The following is a 21,610-nucleotide window of genomic DNA, read 5'->3' on the forward strand; positions in this document are numbered from 1 at the left end:
TTAAATTTTCACTACTCTATATGTGCACATGTTCCACTCACCCTCCTGGATTTTCTTCAGTGGCCACATTAGTACCTTTCTCAAGTTAGTGATAAAGGCTAAAGGAAAATGTGTATGGAGAGGGTGTGGCTCTAGTAATGGCTCAGGAGCTGGTGTTGGTTTTATGGTTATCCACAGCCTGGTGACTCAGTGGGCACCTACACCATCTTCCCAAGGCCAGACCCTCCCACTTTTTCCATGCTCATTTTCTGTTGTACAGTGTCTGCTGCATATTTCCTCTCATTCTGCCATGATTGCGTATAGGGTGTGTGGGGAGTAGGAAGTTTGTCTTTTTAGTTAACAAGTTTCCAGATAGAGAAATTCACACTCAAGCATCTGCACACAGGAGCATGGGAGCTCATCCCTGTGCCCCACACCTGATTGAGAGGACCAGATCCTGGACTTGTAGCAGGTGTCATAATACAGTGAGCTACAGAAAGAGGTATGATTAGTATGTTTGGCATGTGGGAAGAATGTGAATTATTTCAGTTAGAAAGTGCAGCATAATAGATGGTCTCCAAAAATGGTCACATCACTATCTCCCATGCCACAAACTTTGTGCAATGTGACTTCACCACTTCTCTCCTCAAGAGGTGGAATCTGTTTTCTCTCCTGTTGAATCTGGGCTGGCTTCATGACTTGCTGTGACCAAGAAAATACAAGAGAAGTGACACTGGTCTTCTTCTAGCTTCTGCATAAAAGATTTGATAGCTCTGATATCACACTCTTGGAATGCTGCCTTGTGACCACCAGAGTGTAAGAAAGCCCACGGAGGCTATGAGTGTGGCAACATGCTAGAAGATGAATGTGCCATTCTTGACAACCCTAGTCGAGCCCAGCCCCCAGACAATCTGCCACAGGGGTGCAGCCACATGAATGATCAGCAGGAGAATCACCCAGGCAACCCACAGACTTGTGAGAAAAAAATAAATCATTGAACTATTAATCATATGAATGAATAACTTCATAATCTTCCAATCTTCCATTATAGTTTACTTTCCTACTCCCTATCCTTGAAGTTGCATGAAGAGTTATTTAGACAAATATTAAGAAAATCATAACTTTCTTCACAAAGTATTATCTAAAACTACCTTGAATTTTCAACATTGTAGTAAAATAAAAATGCTATACTAACTTTTTAAATGTGGGAAATTCAATGTGCTAATGTTATGTGCCAATTTGAAATCTGTGGCTTGGTAATTCAAGCAGCTGAACAAGCTTTGTTATTATCCATTGACTGCTGGTGCAGTACTCAACATGTGAGAGTCAAATGCAAGCTTTGTAAAGAATTTTAAACATGTGTGGTTATTCTAGTTTATTTGATTAAGCACATTCAAAAGAGAAATTATTTCTGCTAGCAGAGCAGGAAACAAAACCAAGCATGATGTCATAATTGGTCACTAAGAAACAAATTTCACCTGGAAATATAATCTTGGTGGAAAATCTCACTGTGCTTAGATCTTCTGCTGAACATAAGTGACTGACTTCACCATATTAACTTCCAATTGGAAGGATCCAGAGATTTCTAATTCAAAATAAATAATATCTAAATGAAATCCAGTGGCATTGTTGGATTGGTCTTCAAAACCTGACTTTGACTTTGCAAGTTGGGAAACCAATGCTAAACTGTAAAAAGGGCTTTTCCAGAGGCAGGGGCTAGGTAGAGCGTCTGGCTGAGGGAGCTCACAAACCACCTGGCATTGTACTCATAACAGGCAGGGACAGCGAGCATCCTTTCTGCTGAAGAAGAGACAAGTCTGCCCTACTTAAATTTCAGGATATGCCTTTAATCTCAGGACAATCCTTATACAAGAAATTTAGGCTTTAAGTGGTAGGGGATATATCTTGTTTTCCCTGATCCTTCCTAATCATGTACATACCTATAGTTACCTTCTTTTGTATTCTCAGGTCTCTGAAAAATCATTTCCTTCATTTTGGGCTTTAGATATCCTGGCTGGAAGGATTCAAATAATGCTTACATTGCATTCTCCTACCATGCTGAGCACTGCTGGATAGTTTTATCTGGCACTTTCACTAATACAGCGCAGAAAAACTGTCTAATCCTGGGTGCCTAGCTGTTGGCTGGCAGGCCTTTTCAACATCATTTGCATTTTGGTTAAAAGCATAGTTACTGTGTAAAGGAAATTTGATCTTTGGCTTTTTAGAAACCAGAAATACACACTGCTTCTTTTTCCTAAATGTCATTTTTTTTTTGTTATTTAAGCTTAGGACAATTCCCTTTTCAGACAAATTTACATAAATTAATGATTTTTGTACTTTATTTACACACTAACATCGGCAAAGAAAGTTCTGTTAACCATACACATTATATAAGTCACATTTCTTTCTAAGTAAATATTTTTTGTTTAGATGTTTATTATTTTCAGAATTTAACTTTGGACTCCAGTTTAGAAATAAATATAAATAATTTTTTTAGTTAATTAAAAGGAAAACACACTTTCCATCTGTATTAGAGAAGCAAACACTCCTCTACAGTACATTTTTAAAGTTCTTCAAACCTTCAAAAGAGATTTCGCTGCTAACTTTACTACCAAAATACCATCCATCTCTTCCTCTCTCCCCTCTGAATCCTCCCACCCCTACACTTGTTTTATAAGAATGTAAGTAACCTTGCTTCACAACAAACCCTTCTGCAGGTAGGCCTTGGTTGCTACCAGATTCACTGTGATCTTAGATGATGTAGTTTAGCTCAGATGGTCTTACCATTTTCTGCAGTTTGGAGCTTCCCACCCCTCAGCTGATGCCCTGTGCCTTCAAAACCACAGCAGCAAAACTCTAGCCTTGTAATAAACATGCATAAATAAGAAAACCAGCAGTCTGATGGGCATCCAGGATGGAAAACAGAGCACAGGGATATGATTTTTTTTTAATTTTTTTAATTTATCTTTTAAATTTTTTTACATCACTGTTAATTTTTAAACAATATTTGCTTCCCCCTACCCCCTCAGGTGTAGTCCCCATAGAGTTTCCTTCACCCGTGCACCATCATTTCAGTCCCCTGTGCTCTTCTCTCCCCCCACTATCCTTCTCCCTCCTCCTCCCCTGCAGGATGTCTCTGGTTTATAATTGTCTGTTTTTGCTTTGCTGTGTTTTGTACTGTAATTATTTTTTTACACTGATGTCTTATTTGGTTCCCCTATATTCCTGCTACAAGTGGAACCATCCGATATTTTTCTTTTTCCTTCTGGCTTATTTCACTGAGCATAATTGCTTCTAGTTCCATTCACGTTGCTGCGAATGGCATGAGTTTATCTTTTTGATTGCTGAGTAATATTCCATTGTGAATATGTGCTACATCTTCTTGATCCAGTCATTTATTTTGGGGCATTTGGATTGTTTCCAGGTTTAGCCTATTGTAAATAGTGCTGCAATAAACACAGGTGCACAGGTGTTCTTTTGAATCAATGTTTTTGTGTCCTTTGGGTAGATCCTTGGTAGTGGAATTGCCGAGTCATATGGTAACTCCATTTTTAGTAGACTGAGGAACCTCCAGACAGCTTTCCATAGTGGTTGGACCAGTTTGTACTTCCACTAGCAATGTAGGAGAGTTCCTTTTTCACCACATTCTTGCCAACATTTGCTATTGCTTCTTTTTTTTTTTTTTTGATATGGAGCATGGGAATATTAGGCTCAGGATGCATAGCTGGGCAAACAGCTCCTCTTGGGCTCCCAATGTACCGGGCAGAAGGCAGAATTCCTGGCTCTTTTGTTTCTTTTTCCCTTTTTTTCATTTATCACCATCTTTCTCTCTTCTTTAAACACATAGTTCTATGAATATTAATCCCACAGATCTGCAACCTTATTGCATATTCCCACCATTCTTCAATTCTTCCCTCAGAGACAGGGAGGTCCTTCTGTACTGCCTAATCCTAACCCTATCAGGACAGCTCCATGCAGCACAGATGCACTGCACCCTGGGATGTTTCATCAACCACAGGAAAAAGGCACAGCAACAGACAGGAAAAGGTCCTCCCTGGCCTCCCAGGAGGACAGTCACCAACAGCTCCTGGACCAAGGTATGCCAGGAACATCCCCTCACCAGTGCTGGTTCCTTCAGTCTCTACATTATCATCTATTCAAGCATGAGCATCTGATTCTACACAGTCTAGATTCAGTGTTGGCTTCCTGTAGAGAGGAACATTTTTAACCCAAGTGTTGGCACATGGTGACTGTTCAAAAAGTTCTGACATCAGAGGATCCAGTTTCCTCCAAAAAGATGACACTTCAAACTGAGAGCAATGACATAGTAAATGGGGCAGCATGACAATGGTTTCATAGAGATTTTTAGAGTGTCTCAGTAGTAATTATTTAGAGAGAAAATTCTGTTTTATCACCTACAAAATTTTTTATTACTCCCAGAATTTAGTCTAAGAATCTGGCTTCCCTTCCTGGCTATTGAGTGGGACCACCTGGAGTGTTTGCTGAAAGTACAGATATCCTGCCCCACCACCACTCCCACACCACTTATTTTGATTTATTAGTTATGGGATACATTTGGAAAATATGCATTTATTTTAAGTTGTCCGGTGATTGTCTCATGGTTGGCAAGGTTTGGGTATGCTGTCCCCAGAGAATTCTGAAATGCAGAACAGTGTACTAAGTGGTGAGATTAACTCTGCACTCTGCAAAATTGCTTGGAAGACTGAGGGTGCAGCCCTCCGTGGTCTAACAGTCTGCTTCCTATCAGGGCTGGAACAGGGAGGGGTTAGATTCAAGTTGATCATTTACATACGTTTACTGTTGGTGCTAGAGGTGACGCCTCATTGGTAAGCAAGAGACTGCTGCTTTGTTTGATAAGCTCCTTTTAAATTCATAACATTGAACATTTAGAATCTGTATTTGAGTCTAGTGTGCTAATAATGAAAATCATTAGATAGCTTTGACTGTTAAACAAGTTTTATGAGGAAAAAATGTATATAAAAGGTAGAAAGTAAGTACTATTTGAAAGTCTCCATGTGGCTATTGGCATTGCTTAGACACATCCAGACAAGTCTAACTAGAAGAGGAGGAATGACCAGACCTGATGCTGGCTGAGATTCAAGAATGTGCCCTGCCTTTCCAGTTCCAGGGTCCCAACCTGCAGCCACCCGCTCTCTTCCCTGCTGACAGGTGGCTGTCCCAATTCAAGGAGTCTTTCATTCTTTTTGACTGTATCTATCTCCTGCCCCACAGCTTGGCTAAGTCAGCAGAGTCATCTGAGTTTACACAATTCTTTTTCTTTGGCAGTTGTTACTAGTTCATTCATACACAGTTGATCTAATGGTCCTAGTAATCTATGCAGTGACATAGCTATATTTCTACTAGTTGTCAGGATTCAAGTATTGAATCAGTCATGCCTCAGCCTGGCCAGCTTTATACTAAAGAGAGTCTTATTTCCCACTAGCTCAGGAAATGTGTGGATAGAGAGTCAGAAGAGACTAGCTAGAATATTATCATCCATTTATCTGACCGAAGAAGTCAGGCCATTCATTTCTAATGTAATGCAGCAAATAGAATTATGATTGCATTTCTGTACATGGAAAGCACATTTACAATGTCATATTGGAGCATTTTAGAAATACCATTATACAACCTGCTATAGTTTTAAAGATATGTAGTCTGACATAATGTCTGCCTCTCTAGCCACTGACTTTACTTTTGCTTCTTCAAAGTTTGCAAGACATTTTGCTGACATTTATATTCTGGAATAATATAATGGAAGGCATAATATTACTATCCTTTCTTATAGTGTTGAAAGTTCCCAAAGACACAAATTTCTTTTTCATTGGGAGAATGCAATAGGAATTGGATGGAGGCGTCAGGTCCAAGATTGCTGCTAATGGGTTACATAATCTTGGATAGTCATTTAACTCATTAAGCTTACTTTCCTCAGTCATACATTTTTGTTTGTTTGTTTGCTTTTTAAGATTTATTTATTTATGCATACAAGGGCTGGGGTACAGGCCAGAGGTGTGGGGGATGAGAGGATTCACCAGAGACAGAACAGGGGAACAGAACAGGCAGATTGACCAAAGTACACTGCTGAGGGGAGCAGCAGGTGAGTCAGGAGAGGTCTGCTGCACCATGTGGGTTGCTCCCTGGCCAGCCAGAGGATCTAACTCGTGCTGCAGAGGCTGTGGACAGATTCATAGGTTACATCTTAACCCCCTGAACCACCAGGGAGGCCCAGTCATGCATTTTTTTAATTTAACATATACTTCTTAAATTATGTGCAAATGTTTAGAGCCAAAAAACTCTCATGAAATGTTCTAGGAGTTCATGCTTTTGGCTTGGAGAGATAGAAAGTGTTTCATGTCCTTGAAGCAAATGGGGAAGCTGCACCCTGAGTCTGTGGGGCCCGTAAGTGTTCCCAGCAGTTTACAAGTCATGAACCTGGTGGTCCTTTGTTATAGAAACAGATGTTCCTCATTATTTTTACTAACTGCATTAAAATAACTCATCCACTGAGGCTCTAATCAAAAGACTTAGAGTTCATTCTGTGCAAAACAAGTTATTTCAAAAGTAACTCAGAATGTATTTTTGACATTCTTGTTTCAGATCAAGTTGTGCTTGATACTCTAGCTCTGATTCCTCCCGCTTTGGCTTTATAGCAGACTGAAAATTTTCTCACTAGTTGTTGTCAGTTCTATGTCTTAGATCTCACATCCTGGCCACAAAGCCACCCTACACAAGGTTTGACAGCACGCAGGAGTTGCATGCACATCTGTCTTATTTCACAGATCAACAAGACAAGAGGCATATTGTAAGAACAGAAAGTCAGTGAATGAATGAGTGGATACAATTCTTTCTTCAATTCCTGTCATCATCTGTTTTCTTTACTCATCAGGACTTGGGGGTCATCACCTTTACAAGTAGGTGTGAGCTGCAAAATTTCAGGCATCATGTCCTACTTTCCGACAGAAAAAGTCCTAGGCAGGCACTCAAATCAAAATTGATTGAATTGCTGTATTCTAGTTTTAGAGTTATTGCTAACCTAATAGGTGATTTTTTTCTGGGAAAGGTTCTAAACTTAAGTTCTCCCACGTGTAAAATAGAAGCGCTAGATTATCACTTTCAGCTCGAGATTCTATAGCTAACTTTACCCACACCTTGGATGCACAGTGTAATCATCCTGAATTCCACCGGATAGTCCCTGAACTGTCAATGAAATTGCTGGGGAGTCTGATCTCATCGCCTTCATCTATAAAGGTAGATAACCATCCTAGTAGCTTAAATGAAATCAGTGAGATGAGAACCTTAGAAACATACCTGAAGGTAAACAACAATGATTATTGTTACTGTTTTCATTATTGTTTCTCTTCTCTTTTAGCTAATAGACATAGATAGAGCTTTGCTAAATCAACTGGTCTTTAATTAACTACAGCATATAACTCAAGTTTGAAAGTATTCAGTCATAGACTCCAGTGTTGGTCAAACCCAGATACTAATTAACACTAACATAGCCACTCTCAAGCTGTGTATCCTCAGAGAGGTCAATAACCACATAGTACCTGTTTCTTAATGTGTAAAATATGGATTATTATCCTTTTTTTGTTGTTTTTTTTTGTGTGTGAGATTAGTTTTATATAAAAATTTGGCATAGGAAAGGCTCCCAGCTATAATCACAAATTCACAGTGTTAGGTAAGACTGGATCCTGGGTTTTTTTTATAACGTCATCATCAATGGGAATGAACAGGAACATATAATCTATTAAATTCTATTCTCCCAATTTCAGCCTATAATCATTTCTGCCAGCATCCCCTATAACGGTTTCTATCCTTCACCTAGCCTTATCTGGGAACTTCCAGATTATTACCAAGGACCTGTAATAAGTGGGTGAGCACATTTAATCCAGTTCCAACAAAAAATAATTATTGCAACCTATTCCTTGTTCCAGTACTGCTAAAACACAAGCTTGGAACATTTAAGTTATCTAAATCAGTGAGTAATACAAAATAATTTTTATTTGACTTTGAGATGAAGCTATGTTTAGGATAAAATCAATTTCATTGCCTAAGCTCACATCAACTAACGAAGACAGACCCAGGTCAAAATCTACCCACTTTCTGAGAAACTCAGCTTGTTCAATTTTAAATATTTACTACAGAAATCTTCTAGTAATCCACAAAATGCCTAGAGCAAAAAATTTTCTACTCATCTGGTGGGAAACCTATCTTTACATCTAGTGCAGAGAATTGAGACCTGTCAGTCTCACTTACATGCATCTGTGTCCTTCCTGATCACATAGAGGTTTGGGGAGTAGCCCATTAGGACAGCTGACCTCTGACCCTGATGTCCACAACTTAAGGGGTTGGTGAGGGGCACCTCTAGAAGGCTGTGTTAACGCCAAAGCAAGAATCACTCTGTTTTAGACCACAGCTAATTTAAGATCTAGGATGTCTTTTCTAGAATCAGCAAAGAATCTGCAATTCAAAAGGTGGGAAGTTTGGAAAGCACTATCTCCTCATTCTCATTCCAGCATCAAAATCCCCATCAACACCAGCTGTTCATGTGCCTCAAACAGGCTTTTGTCCCCAAAGTGCCTGAAATGGGTGAGTAATGACCCAGGGAAGCAAAGAGCTGCATTCTCTTAGCTGAGTAAAATGTACTAATTTTAAACATTATATTATAATCCATCATTTCTGGAACTATTTTGGGGAAACATTGAGAAGAAGTTACATAGTATTTCTCAATATGTTATAATATTTACACTCAAGAGATAAGGTTTTTGAGTAAACTTTGGAAACAGTGTTTGGATAAACTTTGGAACCGCCACCTATCAGAAAATTCTACTTCGGTTACTCCTGAAAAGCAAGTTAATTTGACCTGATTCCTTTAATGACATTATTGTACTCTTCCTGAAGGAAGGAGAGTTAGGTTAGTAGGTGATAGGAAGTGGGGGCAACTCTAAGCTGAGCTATTGGCTCAAGGGGTCATTGAGCAAAAAGTCATAATGAACATCCTAACTATTTAGAGGACACTCCGCATAACACGGTGGCTGGATAATAAGTCTATTATATTTTTTCTTCTTTTTTAAAAGATTTATTTATTTATACAAGAGCTGGGGTACAGGCCAGAGGCACGGGAGGATGAGAAGATTCACCAGAGACAGAGTGGGGAGCAGAACAGGCAGACAGACCAAGAGCACTGCCGAGGGGAGCAGCAGGCAAGACAGGAGAAGTCTGTCACACCATGTGGGTATCTCCCTGGCATGCTGGGAATTGAACCCGCACTGCAGAGGCTGCGGACAGCTTCATAGCGCTGCACTCAACCTTCTGCGCCACCAGGGAGGTCCTATATTTTTTCTTGATAAACATTCTCTGTTTCTTCCCCCTGTGCACTTCTCCCCATTATTTTCATTGTCTCAGAGGAGGCACAGGGCAAGATGGGACGTAGAAAATCTGCAGGCCCTTCTGGGTTTTATTTTCCAAAAGCCAAAAGCCAAAGAGGACCTATTTGAGGGAGAGGCAGGCCTAGATGACACTGGAGGGAGAGCCAGCTTCTACCTAGATTAGAAAGGGGATTTTCCTAGGTCTCTGCTGAGGGGAGGGAGAGCACCAAGTGTCCCTGTGGGAGTCTGTTCTGAAGAGGGTGCCAAGTGTCAGAGGGATGGCACAGGATGGTTCTGAAGATAACCTCAGGCCCTGAGTGTCCAGTGTGGGTGCCAGATATGAGGCAGATGCAGAATCACCTGACTGTCCAGGGCCATTGTAGGGCTAGCACAGTGTTATAGACTAAATATTTGTGTCCCCCCAAATTCATGTAATGAAGCCCTAACCTCCAATGTGATGGTAGTAGGAGGTGGGGTCTTTTGGAAATAATTAGGCTGAGATTAGTTCATGAAGGTGGGGCCTTCACGATGGGATTAGTGCCTTTATAATAGGAAGGGAAGCCAGAATATTCTCTCCATGTACACAAACCCAGGAAAGGTCATCTGAGCATAGAGCAAGAAGGCGGCCATCAGTGAGCCAAGAAGCAGGCCTATATTAACAACTGAATCTGCTGGCACTTTGATCTGAGTCTAATTATAAAAAATAAATATCTCATGCTTAAGCCACCCAGTCTATGGTATTTTATCATAACAGTGTTACCAACCTAACTGGGTTCTACCACTTGCAGCTCAGAAAGCTAGACTGTTGGTGATGGTGCACGGGTGAATTGGTGAAGGAAATTCTATGGGAACTACACCCGGGGGTGGGGAGGAGCAAATATTATTTAAAAATGAACAATGATGTAAAATATATATAAATAATAATAAAAAAAAAAGAAAGGCAGACTGTGAAGCATGAGATTGCTTCCACGGGAAGTTTTTAACAGCAGTTAGCACTCAAAATAAAGAAAAAAAATTCCTCAGTGTGGTGAGTAGAGGGAGAGTATGCTCTTTCTCATGAAAGCCCAAACAAGATGAATGTGGAAGAGAGAAAGAGTCGTAGAAGTAGAAAAATGAAAGGTGATGAGCTGCTGGAGGCAGGAGTAACAAGAACCAACATTTACTGGGATTCTGGGCCATGTGGCAGTTCTGCTCTAGGTTCTTCATACATATTTTTCTTATGTCACTCTCATGAAGACTATGTGATAAATGTTTATTATCCTGGTAGCAGGATGTTAACAGGAAAAGAATACATCTCAGTGACTTTAAGTGACTTGCCCAAGATCATACAGGAGCTTTGTATTCTTGTCTTTTGGATTATAGAGCTCATTCTCTTATTGGGAAGAACAACTACTGTTTTCAGGTACTTGACCTCATCTTCCTCATGATTACATTAAGGGTTGGAGTCATGACCTCCACAGTCTGATCACCTCTCAAAATCTGTTGTTGTCACTTTGGGAAACTCTGTTCAATGATCTAGGGAAGCAAAAAGCCGGTACCTATTTATTAAAAGCCAGACACTGTCTGTTAGTCTATCTAATTCATGTATGAATTTCCATCCAACTTTTGATTATGAAAAATATCAAGCACCTGATTCAACAATTACTAATTTTTTTCCAGATTTGATTCTTCTGTATCTCTATCATTTGTCTAAATTTTTGAAATAAAGTAGTAAATATCTTGAGATTTCACTCCTATGTATTTCATCCTACAACTCCTAAGTATAAGGTGTTTTCTTTCATAACCATAGACCATACTCAAACCCAAGACAGTTAGCAATATACCCAAGCTTAATAGCCAGTCCAGATAAAATTTCCTTTTTCCAAAAGTTTTTTTCTTTGTTGTTTGTTGTTTTTTCCAACTAAGATCCAATCAAGTGCCACTGTATTTGGTTCAGCAAGTTAAGCAAGGACAGTCCATCAGATTTTGATATGTTTGCTGTATTGCATGACTTTGACTTTTAGAAGTCTGGTGGAATGGCCCCTCTTCTGGATTTGGTGGATTGTTTCCAAGTTGTTACTTAACTACCCCACTCCCAAAGTTGGGTATAAGGTCTAAATTGGAATCAAGTTAAACATTTTTGGCAGGGAGACTGCATGGGTGATTTGTACTCTGTATTGCTTCAATACAGGAGGGACATAATGCTAGATGTCCAAAAATCAGTGACACTTAAGTAAGAACGTGGCCAAAGTAAGGACCCACAGGCTCTTGCTTTGTAAAGGTGTGGGATTCCCTAGGAAATCTGTTCAGCAAGGTGTGAATAATTTGTTCCACAACAACCTTGTACTTAATGGTATAAGTATCTATTGATATTTATTTTGTGTATATTATTTGACAAATGCAGGCATACATCTGTAAGCAAGAGCATTTTTTTTTTTACCTATTAGGGATAAATTATAGTTCCTTAAAAAAAAGGTCTGTCGTTTTAAGCATTTAATTAAATAATTCTATTTTTCTGATTGCTAACTTTCAGAGTAAGGAGTTGCTGGTATAATCATATTCAGCGGTAGTAAATTAGTTTTTTTTCTGTCTCTTTTTTGTTGAACAGTCTTATGGATGTGTGCATTTGTGTTTATTCCATTTTTATAATCAGTTGCAGTCACTTATCTTTTTGGTATTCAAACTGCCCCAAATTTGACCAAAAAAAGCTCCTTCAAGCAGGCTGGTTCCTGTGTCCTTTGAAACGTCCTTATCATTCTTCCAGCATTCCCCTGCTTTTTGGCAAAGAAAATATCCTGGGTTCACTTTACACTTTCTGTGTCTCAAACCCAGAATCAGAAATTTCTCCAGGGAGCCCTGTTCTCCTATTATTGGAAAATAACATTTAAAAACTAAGATCTCTATACTTGGCAATCTCCTTGCCCCTAGAGTGTCATTGCCTCTAAGTTCTTTTAGTGTTTAAAGCTAAGAAATGTATTTATATAAATCACATGTTCACATTAAAATGTAATACTACATGGTTTTCTTAATTTTATATTCCTCATTTCTTACATAGGAAATTTCAGTTCTTAATAAAATTGCTATATTTACGTATTTGCTATATTAACAAACTATGTAAAGTAGATGTAAAATTAAAATAGCAAAGGAACTTCTCAGGTGGTGAATACGTGGAGATTTGTGGGAGAATGTCATGAGATTTGGAGCATGGAAGAGCTTCACCTGTTACTTCATAGCGTACCCTATGTATTGCCTCCAGCTGACAGTTGATCCTCTTCTTTAGTACCCTTTCTAATAAATCAGTGCTCTAGTGAGAATAAATAAATAATAAACAAACCTGAAAACTATTTGGTGAAATTTAGACTTTTTTTTGGTGGAGGCTGGGAATTTCATTTTATGTCCTTAGGTGTTGGATTAAAGATGAATAGTAGGAGTAATATGTTCCAAAGTCATTTGAAATAATTTCTATGTATATTATGCTACCCATATATTATGTAGTTAATTTGTCTCCATTTGATATCACATTTGGTTTGCTTTGATTTCTTTGGGATCAAATCTTATTTTTGAACAGGTAAAACATATTTGTCATTTTTATGACTCAAGTTAAAATGTATGTAAAAATGCATCCATCATCCCTATTCCCACCTCTTATTCATCACCCCCACCAATTATATTCTTCTTGGTTTGATATTTTATATCTGTGTGTATAACTTCCCTTCCCTTACCTTCTTACACAAAAGAGAGTAAACTATAGTCACTGCTCTGAGTTTTGATTTTTTCTAATGATATTAACAAAACATCCTGGAAAATTCAACTAAGTACTTACAAATCTCCCCCATTCTTTTTTGTTACTACGCACTTTATACAGCATTACTATATGAATTAGTCTTAAAACAAGCAATTTAATATATATTATCTTATTGATGGCCCTTTTTGCCTTTGTTTATACCTTTCTGGTTCTCTTAGGTATTTGAAGTTTTGATCTCCTCCATGGCTATACTGCTGAGTAGAGGCAAGAAAGCGAGGTACAATGATTCCCAGAGGATTCATCACATTAACTCACTTGCATTTGGTGAAAATGAGGGTAAATAAGAACCCTACTGCTGCTTATTTTCCTTCAAATGCAGCCTCAAGTTCCCTGTGGGGATTTTTCCTGTTTAGATGGAGAGGGGAGTAATGATGAACGAGGGCAGGAGTGTGGCTTTCACACAGCTTCGTTTTAACTTCTACATCTCTTCCCTTTCCTTCTCAAATAGATTTTGAGATTTTGTTGCACACTGAAACTGGGGTTTCCACTTTCAAAAATAAATTTTTGATTTCTCAGAATTTCTTCAGAATTTTTCAGAATAGCTTTAAACATTCAGTATGTGAGTTCTCTATATGCCAACTTGCCGCTCACCTCCAAAACTCATTCTCTAGTTTTCATTTTCTGCTATATTCTATTCACCAACCTCAATTTCGTAGGACCTTAAGAATCTGTCTTTTTTGGAGATATAAGTAAGTGTTCTTTCTTCTAGGTAATACTTTTGTAAATCTACTCCTTCCAAGTTTATTTCTTAAGTTATTTATTATATTTCTGCCTAGCATTATTTAAAAATAGTGGATAAGTAGTAAAGTTAGTTAAATTAAAAACAATTTTGTCTTTCCCTAAAATGATTTTCTTCCAACCTTTATGGGAATGATATGGCAAAAAGAAACTGATGGAATGAAGCATGTTTATCAGTTAATTCATGCAAGCTAGGTACATGACTATGATCTGCTTATGAATTATTTATGCTTTGGCATATGTAAAATAAATTAGCCAAGTTCTGAATATATCACCTATTAGTCTTTGGAGGATAGCTGAAAAATCCTGTCTGAGGATTAACATCTTTTTTAGCCTTAAAGTCAGGAAAAAGGTAAAGCAGTGGGAATGTCCTGACTGAGAGGAAGGGGGAGGGGTCATGAGAGAGAACAGCAACATGCATTGAAAAAACGATGGAAGAGCAGATATGAGAAAAGTGGCAATGAGGGAGAGAAAGGAATGGGGGGGTGGGTGTTAATGGAGGATACTGCAGGGAAGAAACAGAAAGGTCTAAACTATCACACATAAATCTAGGGGAAGGAACTCTCCTTTGAGGTTGGAAGTTATGTTTTCCAGTTCTGTATCCTCTATATATGGTGCTACTCAGGAAAACTCAGGAATTTCGTGGTAAATCAAGCACTTTTAGAAATACAGTGCCTCTTTTTTATTAGTGGCTAACATTTATGAGTGCTCAACCATGTACTAGGCACTTATTTAAGCACTTGTCATGAATTAGGTCATTTAATTCTCACTGAATGTAGCAATTAGGTTTTATTATTATCTCCATTTTACTGATGTGGAAACTGAGGCACAGTTGCTAAATAATTACCCCAAAGTTACTCTACACAAATGACTGTAGCAATCATCGTTTTTTTTTTTTTTTAAGATTTATTTATTTTTATGCACACAAGAGCTGAGATACAGGCCAGAAGTGCAGGGGTGTGTGTCTGGGGGTGGGGGGGGGGAAAGGATTCACCAGAGACAGAATGGGGAACAAAACAGGCCGATTGACTGAAATACACTGCTGAGGTGAGTGGCAGGTGAGTCAGGAGAGGTCTACTGCACCATGTGGGTTGCTCCTTGGCAGGGGATCGAACTCATGCTGTAGTGGCTGCGGTTAATTTCATATGTTTTGTCTTAACCCCTTGCGCCACCAGGGAGGCCCTGTAGCAATCATTGTTTTTGCCACTTGTACCCTCTCACACCTAACATTTTCCTTGCTAGCAGAACCCCAGTAGGTCATGTTAGTAGTTCATGCCCACTCTCTGTCCAGTCCCAGGATGAATGGTAACAGACCTGAAACCATCTAGGCTCTAGACATCTTTCTTCTAATACACATTTCCCCAGCATCTCTTGCTATGTGCTGGCTATGTGAGCCAGCTTTGACTGATAAGATTTAAGAAGTCCACTTGGTGGGAGGGGGGTGCTCCTGGGTGGCACAAGGGGTTAAGCACAGCACCATGATGCTATCCACATCCTCTGCAGCACGAGTTCAGTTCAATCCTTGGCCAGCCAGGGAGGTGACCCACCCGGGGAGGTTACCCACATGGCTCAGTAGACATCTGTAGGGTAAGGAAAAAATGTCAGGCTTTTCTGCCCTCCCGCCATCAGGATAGATGATGGATCCTTGCGGTCCTGAATGCATGCCTGATGGCGGGCACCTGGAGTAGGGTGTAGGCAGATGTAGATAGGATTCACCTGGGCTAAGACTGGGCTTTTAAGGGCGGCGTCCCGGGGACGCCAGCAGCAGCAGCAGAAGCTGAAGAGAAGCCAACATCACCGGAGAGCCCAGATAAAGGGAGGATTTGCTGGGGGATGGAAGGACTGCCAGCCTCCCGGACCCCCAGCACCCCTGCCTGCTGTGTACCTGGTAACCCCAATAAAAGACCTGCAAAAAACCACTGAGGACTCTGACTCCTCCTTTACCCGGTTTGCTGGATCAGAAAACCTGCACCGTGTCCAGTTCCTGCCCTTTACAACATCTCCTGACTCACCCGCTGCTCCCCTCAGCAGTGTATTTCAGTCAGTTTGACTTTTCTGCTCCCCACTCAGTCTCAGGTGAATCCTCTCAACGTCCTCCCCCGCCCCGTACCTCTGGCCTGTATCCCAGCTCTTGTATGCATTAATAAATAAATCTTAAAAAAAAAAAAAAGAAGTCCACTTAGGGGCTTCTGGAAATGCTTTTCCTCCACCATGAGAGGAAAAATATTTTCTGCTTGTCCTCTTATTTTGTACTATTTGGGGTGCCGTTGGGAAGATGCCATACTTGCAGCTTTGTCAGCCACTTCACAAGTCCAAAGAAGAGCATCATTATGCTGAGGCTACAGAATGGAAAGTGTCCTGGGCTTGAGGACATTGTCAGACTACAAAATAAACTTAGCTCCATCTCCTTGTGCTCGTCTTGTAATGTGAATAATGCGATGCGACTATGGCTGCTGGATGCTGGCCAGGCTTAGCCAATCTTGCAGCTGCATGTATATCAACTGATAGAGCAATAGAAAAAGATTTTGGACACAGCAAGCCTGTCTCTGTTTTGGGCCGAGAAACTGCTATTCAGTACTGCAGAAATGTCTCCTCCAGCACCTCCCAGCCTCAACCTTGACTCTAAATACACAGTTGTTACTCTTAACTGGAGGAATAAACATTAAATGTAGCAGTTGTAGAATAATAGATACTGATGAGATTACCTAAAATATTACATTCTACTTTACTAGGTGAAACCAGAAGGTAATGATACATATTGCAAGTGAATGTTAGATCACATACAAGGTTTCCTTTCAAAGGGCCCATATTCCAAGTCTCTCTGCATTTTTCTCACATAACCACTCACCCACTGACCTTTGCTGGTGCTTCTATCCATGATTTTAGCTTGTGCTAAAATTGTTTCACTCACTCTATTTTACTAGTTTTCATATTCCTAGCATCTAGTAGAGTGCTGAGTGCACAGCAGGAACTCAATAAATGCTGTGGTATTGAATTAAAATTGGATAATAACCCTCTACTGAATAGCTATCAAAGTCACAGGCTGCTTAAAATTACAAGGACACATTAACATTTTTGTTGTCTTGAAGAATGAATTTTTTAAATATATCTGATACATAACCAGGGAGCAGATAATACTGTTATGTGATAAATTTAGTGATATCTAAGTCAGATCATGGCTTCTTCTGAGTATGGAGAGTTATATTCATAGTCCATCTCGTTTCCTGACATCAGCATAAAGTAGAATTATATTTAATGCAAAAATGCTCTCCATTTCTTTAAACCCAAAGGCTTTGTGGGCTGTATGCAGTGTTCACCCAAGTAGAGTGATGTCTGCAACTTAAGTTGCCTCTGAGTGAATTGGATAGAGATGGATGCAAGAAACTGAAAAAAAGGAGTGATGACCTAATGCTTGAAGCTCTCTGTATTCTCATCCTTCAGTTTTACTTTGAGGAAGAAGTCGAGGAATGTAAATATAAAGACCTCATTGCTCTTTTCAAAATCACTATGGCTTAAGGTATTAAAAAGTACTAAAAGCAAATGTTCATAATTTCCATTCAGTAGGCCCTTCAAAAGCACAGGGAAAAACAATAACAAAAATAATTGCTACAACAAAAATAACAATTAATGTTAATTTAACCTGACTTTTCCATTTTCTCTAATTGCAGTTATCTATAAATACTTTCTTATACTTCCTTTGTTGCAATTATTGTAAATGGCCTTTATGCCTAGCATAATGAGATATTATAATGAACTGAAAACTCATTAGCAATGTATTTATGAGGAAGTCAAAAATAGCTTCAGAATTCGACAATAACCTAAATGTAAATTTTTGTTTATTATAACATGGTAATCATTTATAAAGCAGTGAAGTAATAATCAAAATATTGTAGAATATTGGAAGTTCCTCTAACTTGTGTTGCCTCAAACTATTGAAATTATTATATCAATATTTAACCTTTATTTTTTTATAATGATATATATAATCTCAACCTGGAATGTAATTTTGGGGCAAGCTATATCTATAACCAAACTGTGAAAGTGAAAAAATTGTTTTACAAGTTTAAAAATGAGAATTTTTGAACTTGCACAAAAATACCCAAACAACAATATCTGGTCTTTTCCTTCAGGCATCTAGAATATTCTTGTTCAATATTTGTCTGCACAAATAAGGCCATACTCTCCATGAGGGCATGGATATTATTTGATTTCCTGCTGAATACCTTGCATTTAGCATAATATCTAGCACATCACAAAGTTTTCAGTTGTTTCACAGTTACTAGCAGAGCTCAGAGCCTTCTTGTTATAGGTTTGTGCCATTCGCCTCCTTTCTCATATCTTTTTCAGTTTCTGGTGGGAATGAGGCATTGGGAAAATAAAAGTGTTTTTTCCTTTAGAGAGGGTTGGTTAGGTTGGTTCACAGTTGCTCTGAATGTTGGCTTCAACCCTTATTCCTTATTTTATGATTTGCTTCTAGTCCTTGAACATTAATGCTGAAGGTTCTGTCCAACGGAGGGATTGGTTGGCATGGATCCTCTTAATTAAGAGCTTATTTTATTAAGAATAGACAGAATGGGTCTGAAGAAGCAACATAAAAGCAATGGAAGTATTCTCTTATGAAATTCAGTCTGCATTACTTGACTTCATTGCTGCTTCATTTCACTAAAACTCCTTTTATCTTAAATATGGCTTCTAAACTTCATTAACATAAAAAAGGTAAGTACTTGAACTGAATATGATGCTATACAAAGAGGGTTATACAAACTAGACCCTTGTTTGGAAAGCTAAAATCACATAATTGAAACAGAAATATTTGTATCGTTTACATGTCTTATGCAGATGAAAGACATTCCTGATTTACTTTACAAGATTAATAATAGTTAATACTTATTGTGTCCTGTGTTCCAGCCATTATGTGAAAAAGCACTTTACATATATCATCTCCATTAAGATCCCCCCGCCCCCTGCAACAACAGGGAAGGTGGGGTAACAGTAAGTTATGGAAACTGCCTAAGGAAGGTCATACAGCTGTGTCATTAATCCAGGGCTGGCTCAGAGGCTGTTCCTTAATCACTCTCACCTACCCCTGCCCTTTGGCTTATAACCTCCTCGCCTACAAATCTGTCACCTACTAACTGTCAAAGATGTCAACTCAGCTTTCAGAGGAACAACAATTTCAGAGGAACAATTTAACTTTCTTTGAGAGTTAAATCTATGGGGAGCTAGATGGTATCAGATTAAGTGTGTAAGAACAGGGTAGCCCTCACAGAATTATCAATCAGATTCAATTCTATTCTAAAAATAAAATTTGGACAGCTGAGATACCAGACTGTTTAAGAGAACTCTTTATTTAATCTGTAGATAAACCTTAACGAAGAATGTTTATGTTCCCAGATTCCCCTTCAAGCTTCTGCCTTTGCTCATCCCTTCTGAACACTACTCAACTCCCAATGAGAACAGACTATATTGTTGCCTCCCTGGCCTCACTGGCTCTCAGTCCCAAAGCCACTGCAATCTGTCTTCAGTCTCTGTGCTTCCGCTGCAAGTTCTTTTTCACAAAGGTCAGTGGTGATAATAGATCATCAAGATAATAACACTTAGCACTTCTTGTGGATTTATTGGGCACCAAACACGAGCTCTACACTTAATTTTCATTGGAAGAAGAAACCTGGAGAACCATATTTATAGGATTTGTAGAAGTTTTGGCTTGGCTGACTCAGTTTTTGTGTCAACATTGAAAAAATCAAAATACTTCAGACAAAAATCTGTTTAGGGTATATGTTTTCCAGTTGGTATGTGACATTACATCCCCTGTAATACTCACAGAGGAAAATGATTTGTATGGGTGTTTTCAGGATTGGATCGGTCCCAGGAAAAGAGACCTATTTAAACCTCATGAGATAAAAGGTGGGTATTATTAAACAGCAACCTCGGGGCAGGAACTGTGGCCAACCTGGATTCATAGAAAGAGAGGTTGGAAATAAGACAACTGCAAATCTCCTTGCTAGTGTCTGCTTTTCATTCTATAGTGGCTCTCTTCTCTCCTTGTCATAGATGGACTTCCTTTTACTCTTCATTTCATTTCCTTCATTGCCTCTACTTGCTCAGTTTCTCACCCCCATTCTACCCTCCCTGCAGCATCCTCCTTTGTATTCCCACTGCTAGTTTTTCCATTTTTCAATTGCAGATCCTTGAAAGAAGACCAGCATGTATTTCTAGGCACCATCATATATATCATACATTACTTTCAAGCTGTAATAGGTCACACTGTAGGTACACAGATGTGTTTCAAACGAAGCTGTAACTAGGTAGACTGGAATGTGCTTTAGAAGGACTATGGGTAGACAGATACCACAAGATATAACTTGGAGAGTATCCTAAGCATAATTAATCTTGAGTTAAGAGTCATTATTTATATTCATTTTATTGACATGAAAACTGAGGCTTCGAGAGGTGATGAAATATGACAAAATATTAAATGGCAAAGCTAGAATGAGAACTCAGATTGCATAACCAACAAATTCAGTCTCTATTTTTGTAATCATTTTTCTTAACTTCCAGGTGGAGTAACATTCATAGCTCTCCTCTACTTCCTGAAACTTACAACTCTTCTCTTGGATTCTGTGACATTATACTATTTAGGTTTTGCACTTTGATTGCTCTTCCACTCTTTAATTTCCTCTTCTCTTTCTAATTCTTAAATGTAGGAGTTCTCCAAGGCATTCATCTTGGCTCCTTATTTATGTATGTTATACTATTTTCTTAAGCAAATTTGTAGGCTTGTATAAACTGGATACAACCAGACACCAGGGCTTCTTAATTTGAGGTTCTTGGACTCCCCACTCACCTCTAGTATGGGACTTCTGAATACAATTTAGAGGGTTCATGAACTTGAGAAAAAAATCTTTATATTTGCACTAAACTCTAACATGTATTTATGAAAACCTTCCTCTGTGAATGCAGACAACAAACCACTGTAACAGCAATAGTATTTGTGACTTTGTAACCAACAGAAATCCCAAGTATTTTCAGTTTCTAATTGTTGCAAATATCTCAAAATTTTATTTTTTCCCATGATTTTCAAAATTATGGTAGCTATTTGGTCCACCACTATATCATGACATTTAATAATACAGAAGTATATACATAACCATATTAAAAATTGGTTTAATATTCTGTGTTCTCTTCTTACTGACTAGTTTTTTCAGTTTCTCTGAAAAACTTAGCTTCTAAGTTGAAGTTCAAGTTCTCTCTCTCTTTCCCAGTTCTAATTCTTTGGGGGTAGGAATGTTGCCTAGCCTTGCTTGAGTCAGGTGTTACCCCTAACCAAACAGCTGGGATCAGGGGATGGGTTATGCTGTATGACAGGTATTGGGGAATAACCAACCTCCTGGATCAAAGCAGAGGAACAGATGACAGAAAAGGAGAAGAGCTGGGCAGACAATCCATTGACAGACCCCTGCTGTATTCATTCCAACTTACAGTTTCAACTTGTCTGTTAGTCTTTTCATACTCCTCTCTAAAACAAAACCAACTCCTTGCTCTTCTCACACTCACTGCATGTTCTAACCTAGCATCCTCACCTGCCCAAAGAAATTTAAGGTGTCTTCTAAAAACCCACCCTTTCCCTCTCTTTCTTTATATCCACACAACACTCTTTTGGTACGTGGTGTCCTGTTCAGTTGCTATTTTTGTACCTTTATTGCAGACAATAGAT

At 38.9% G+C, this 21,610-nt stretch overlaps 1 protein-coding gene across 1 annotated transcript in view; it reads right to left on the reverse strand.

Annotated features, from left to right (window-relative positions):
- LCA5 (lebercilin LCA5) overlaps nucleotides 1-21,610 on the reverse strand; it is a 103,978-nt gene extending 82,368 nt beyond the window's left edge. The window contains exon 1 of the mRNA XM_054698977.1: nucleotides 21,591-21,610. The gene's annotated coding sequence lies outside the window, so the exon portion shown is untranslated. The remainder of the gene's footprint in view (nucleotides 1-21,590) is intronic.

This window comes from Talpa occidentalis, unplaced genomic scaffold, assembly GCF_014898055.3.
Source record: "Talpa occidentalis isolate TD23 unplaced genomic scaffold, MPIMG_talOcc4v2.1 talOcc4.2, whole genome shotgun sequence".
Classification (NCBI taxonomy): Eukaryota; Metazoa; Chordata; class Mammalia; order Eulipotyphla; family Talpidae; genus Talpa; species Talpa occidentalis.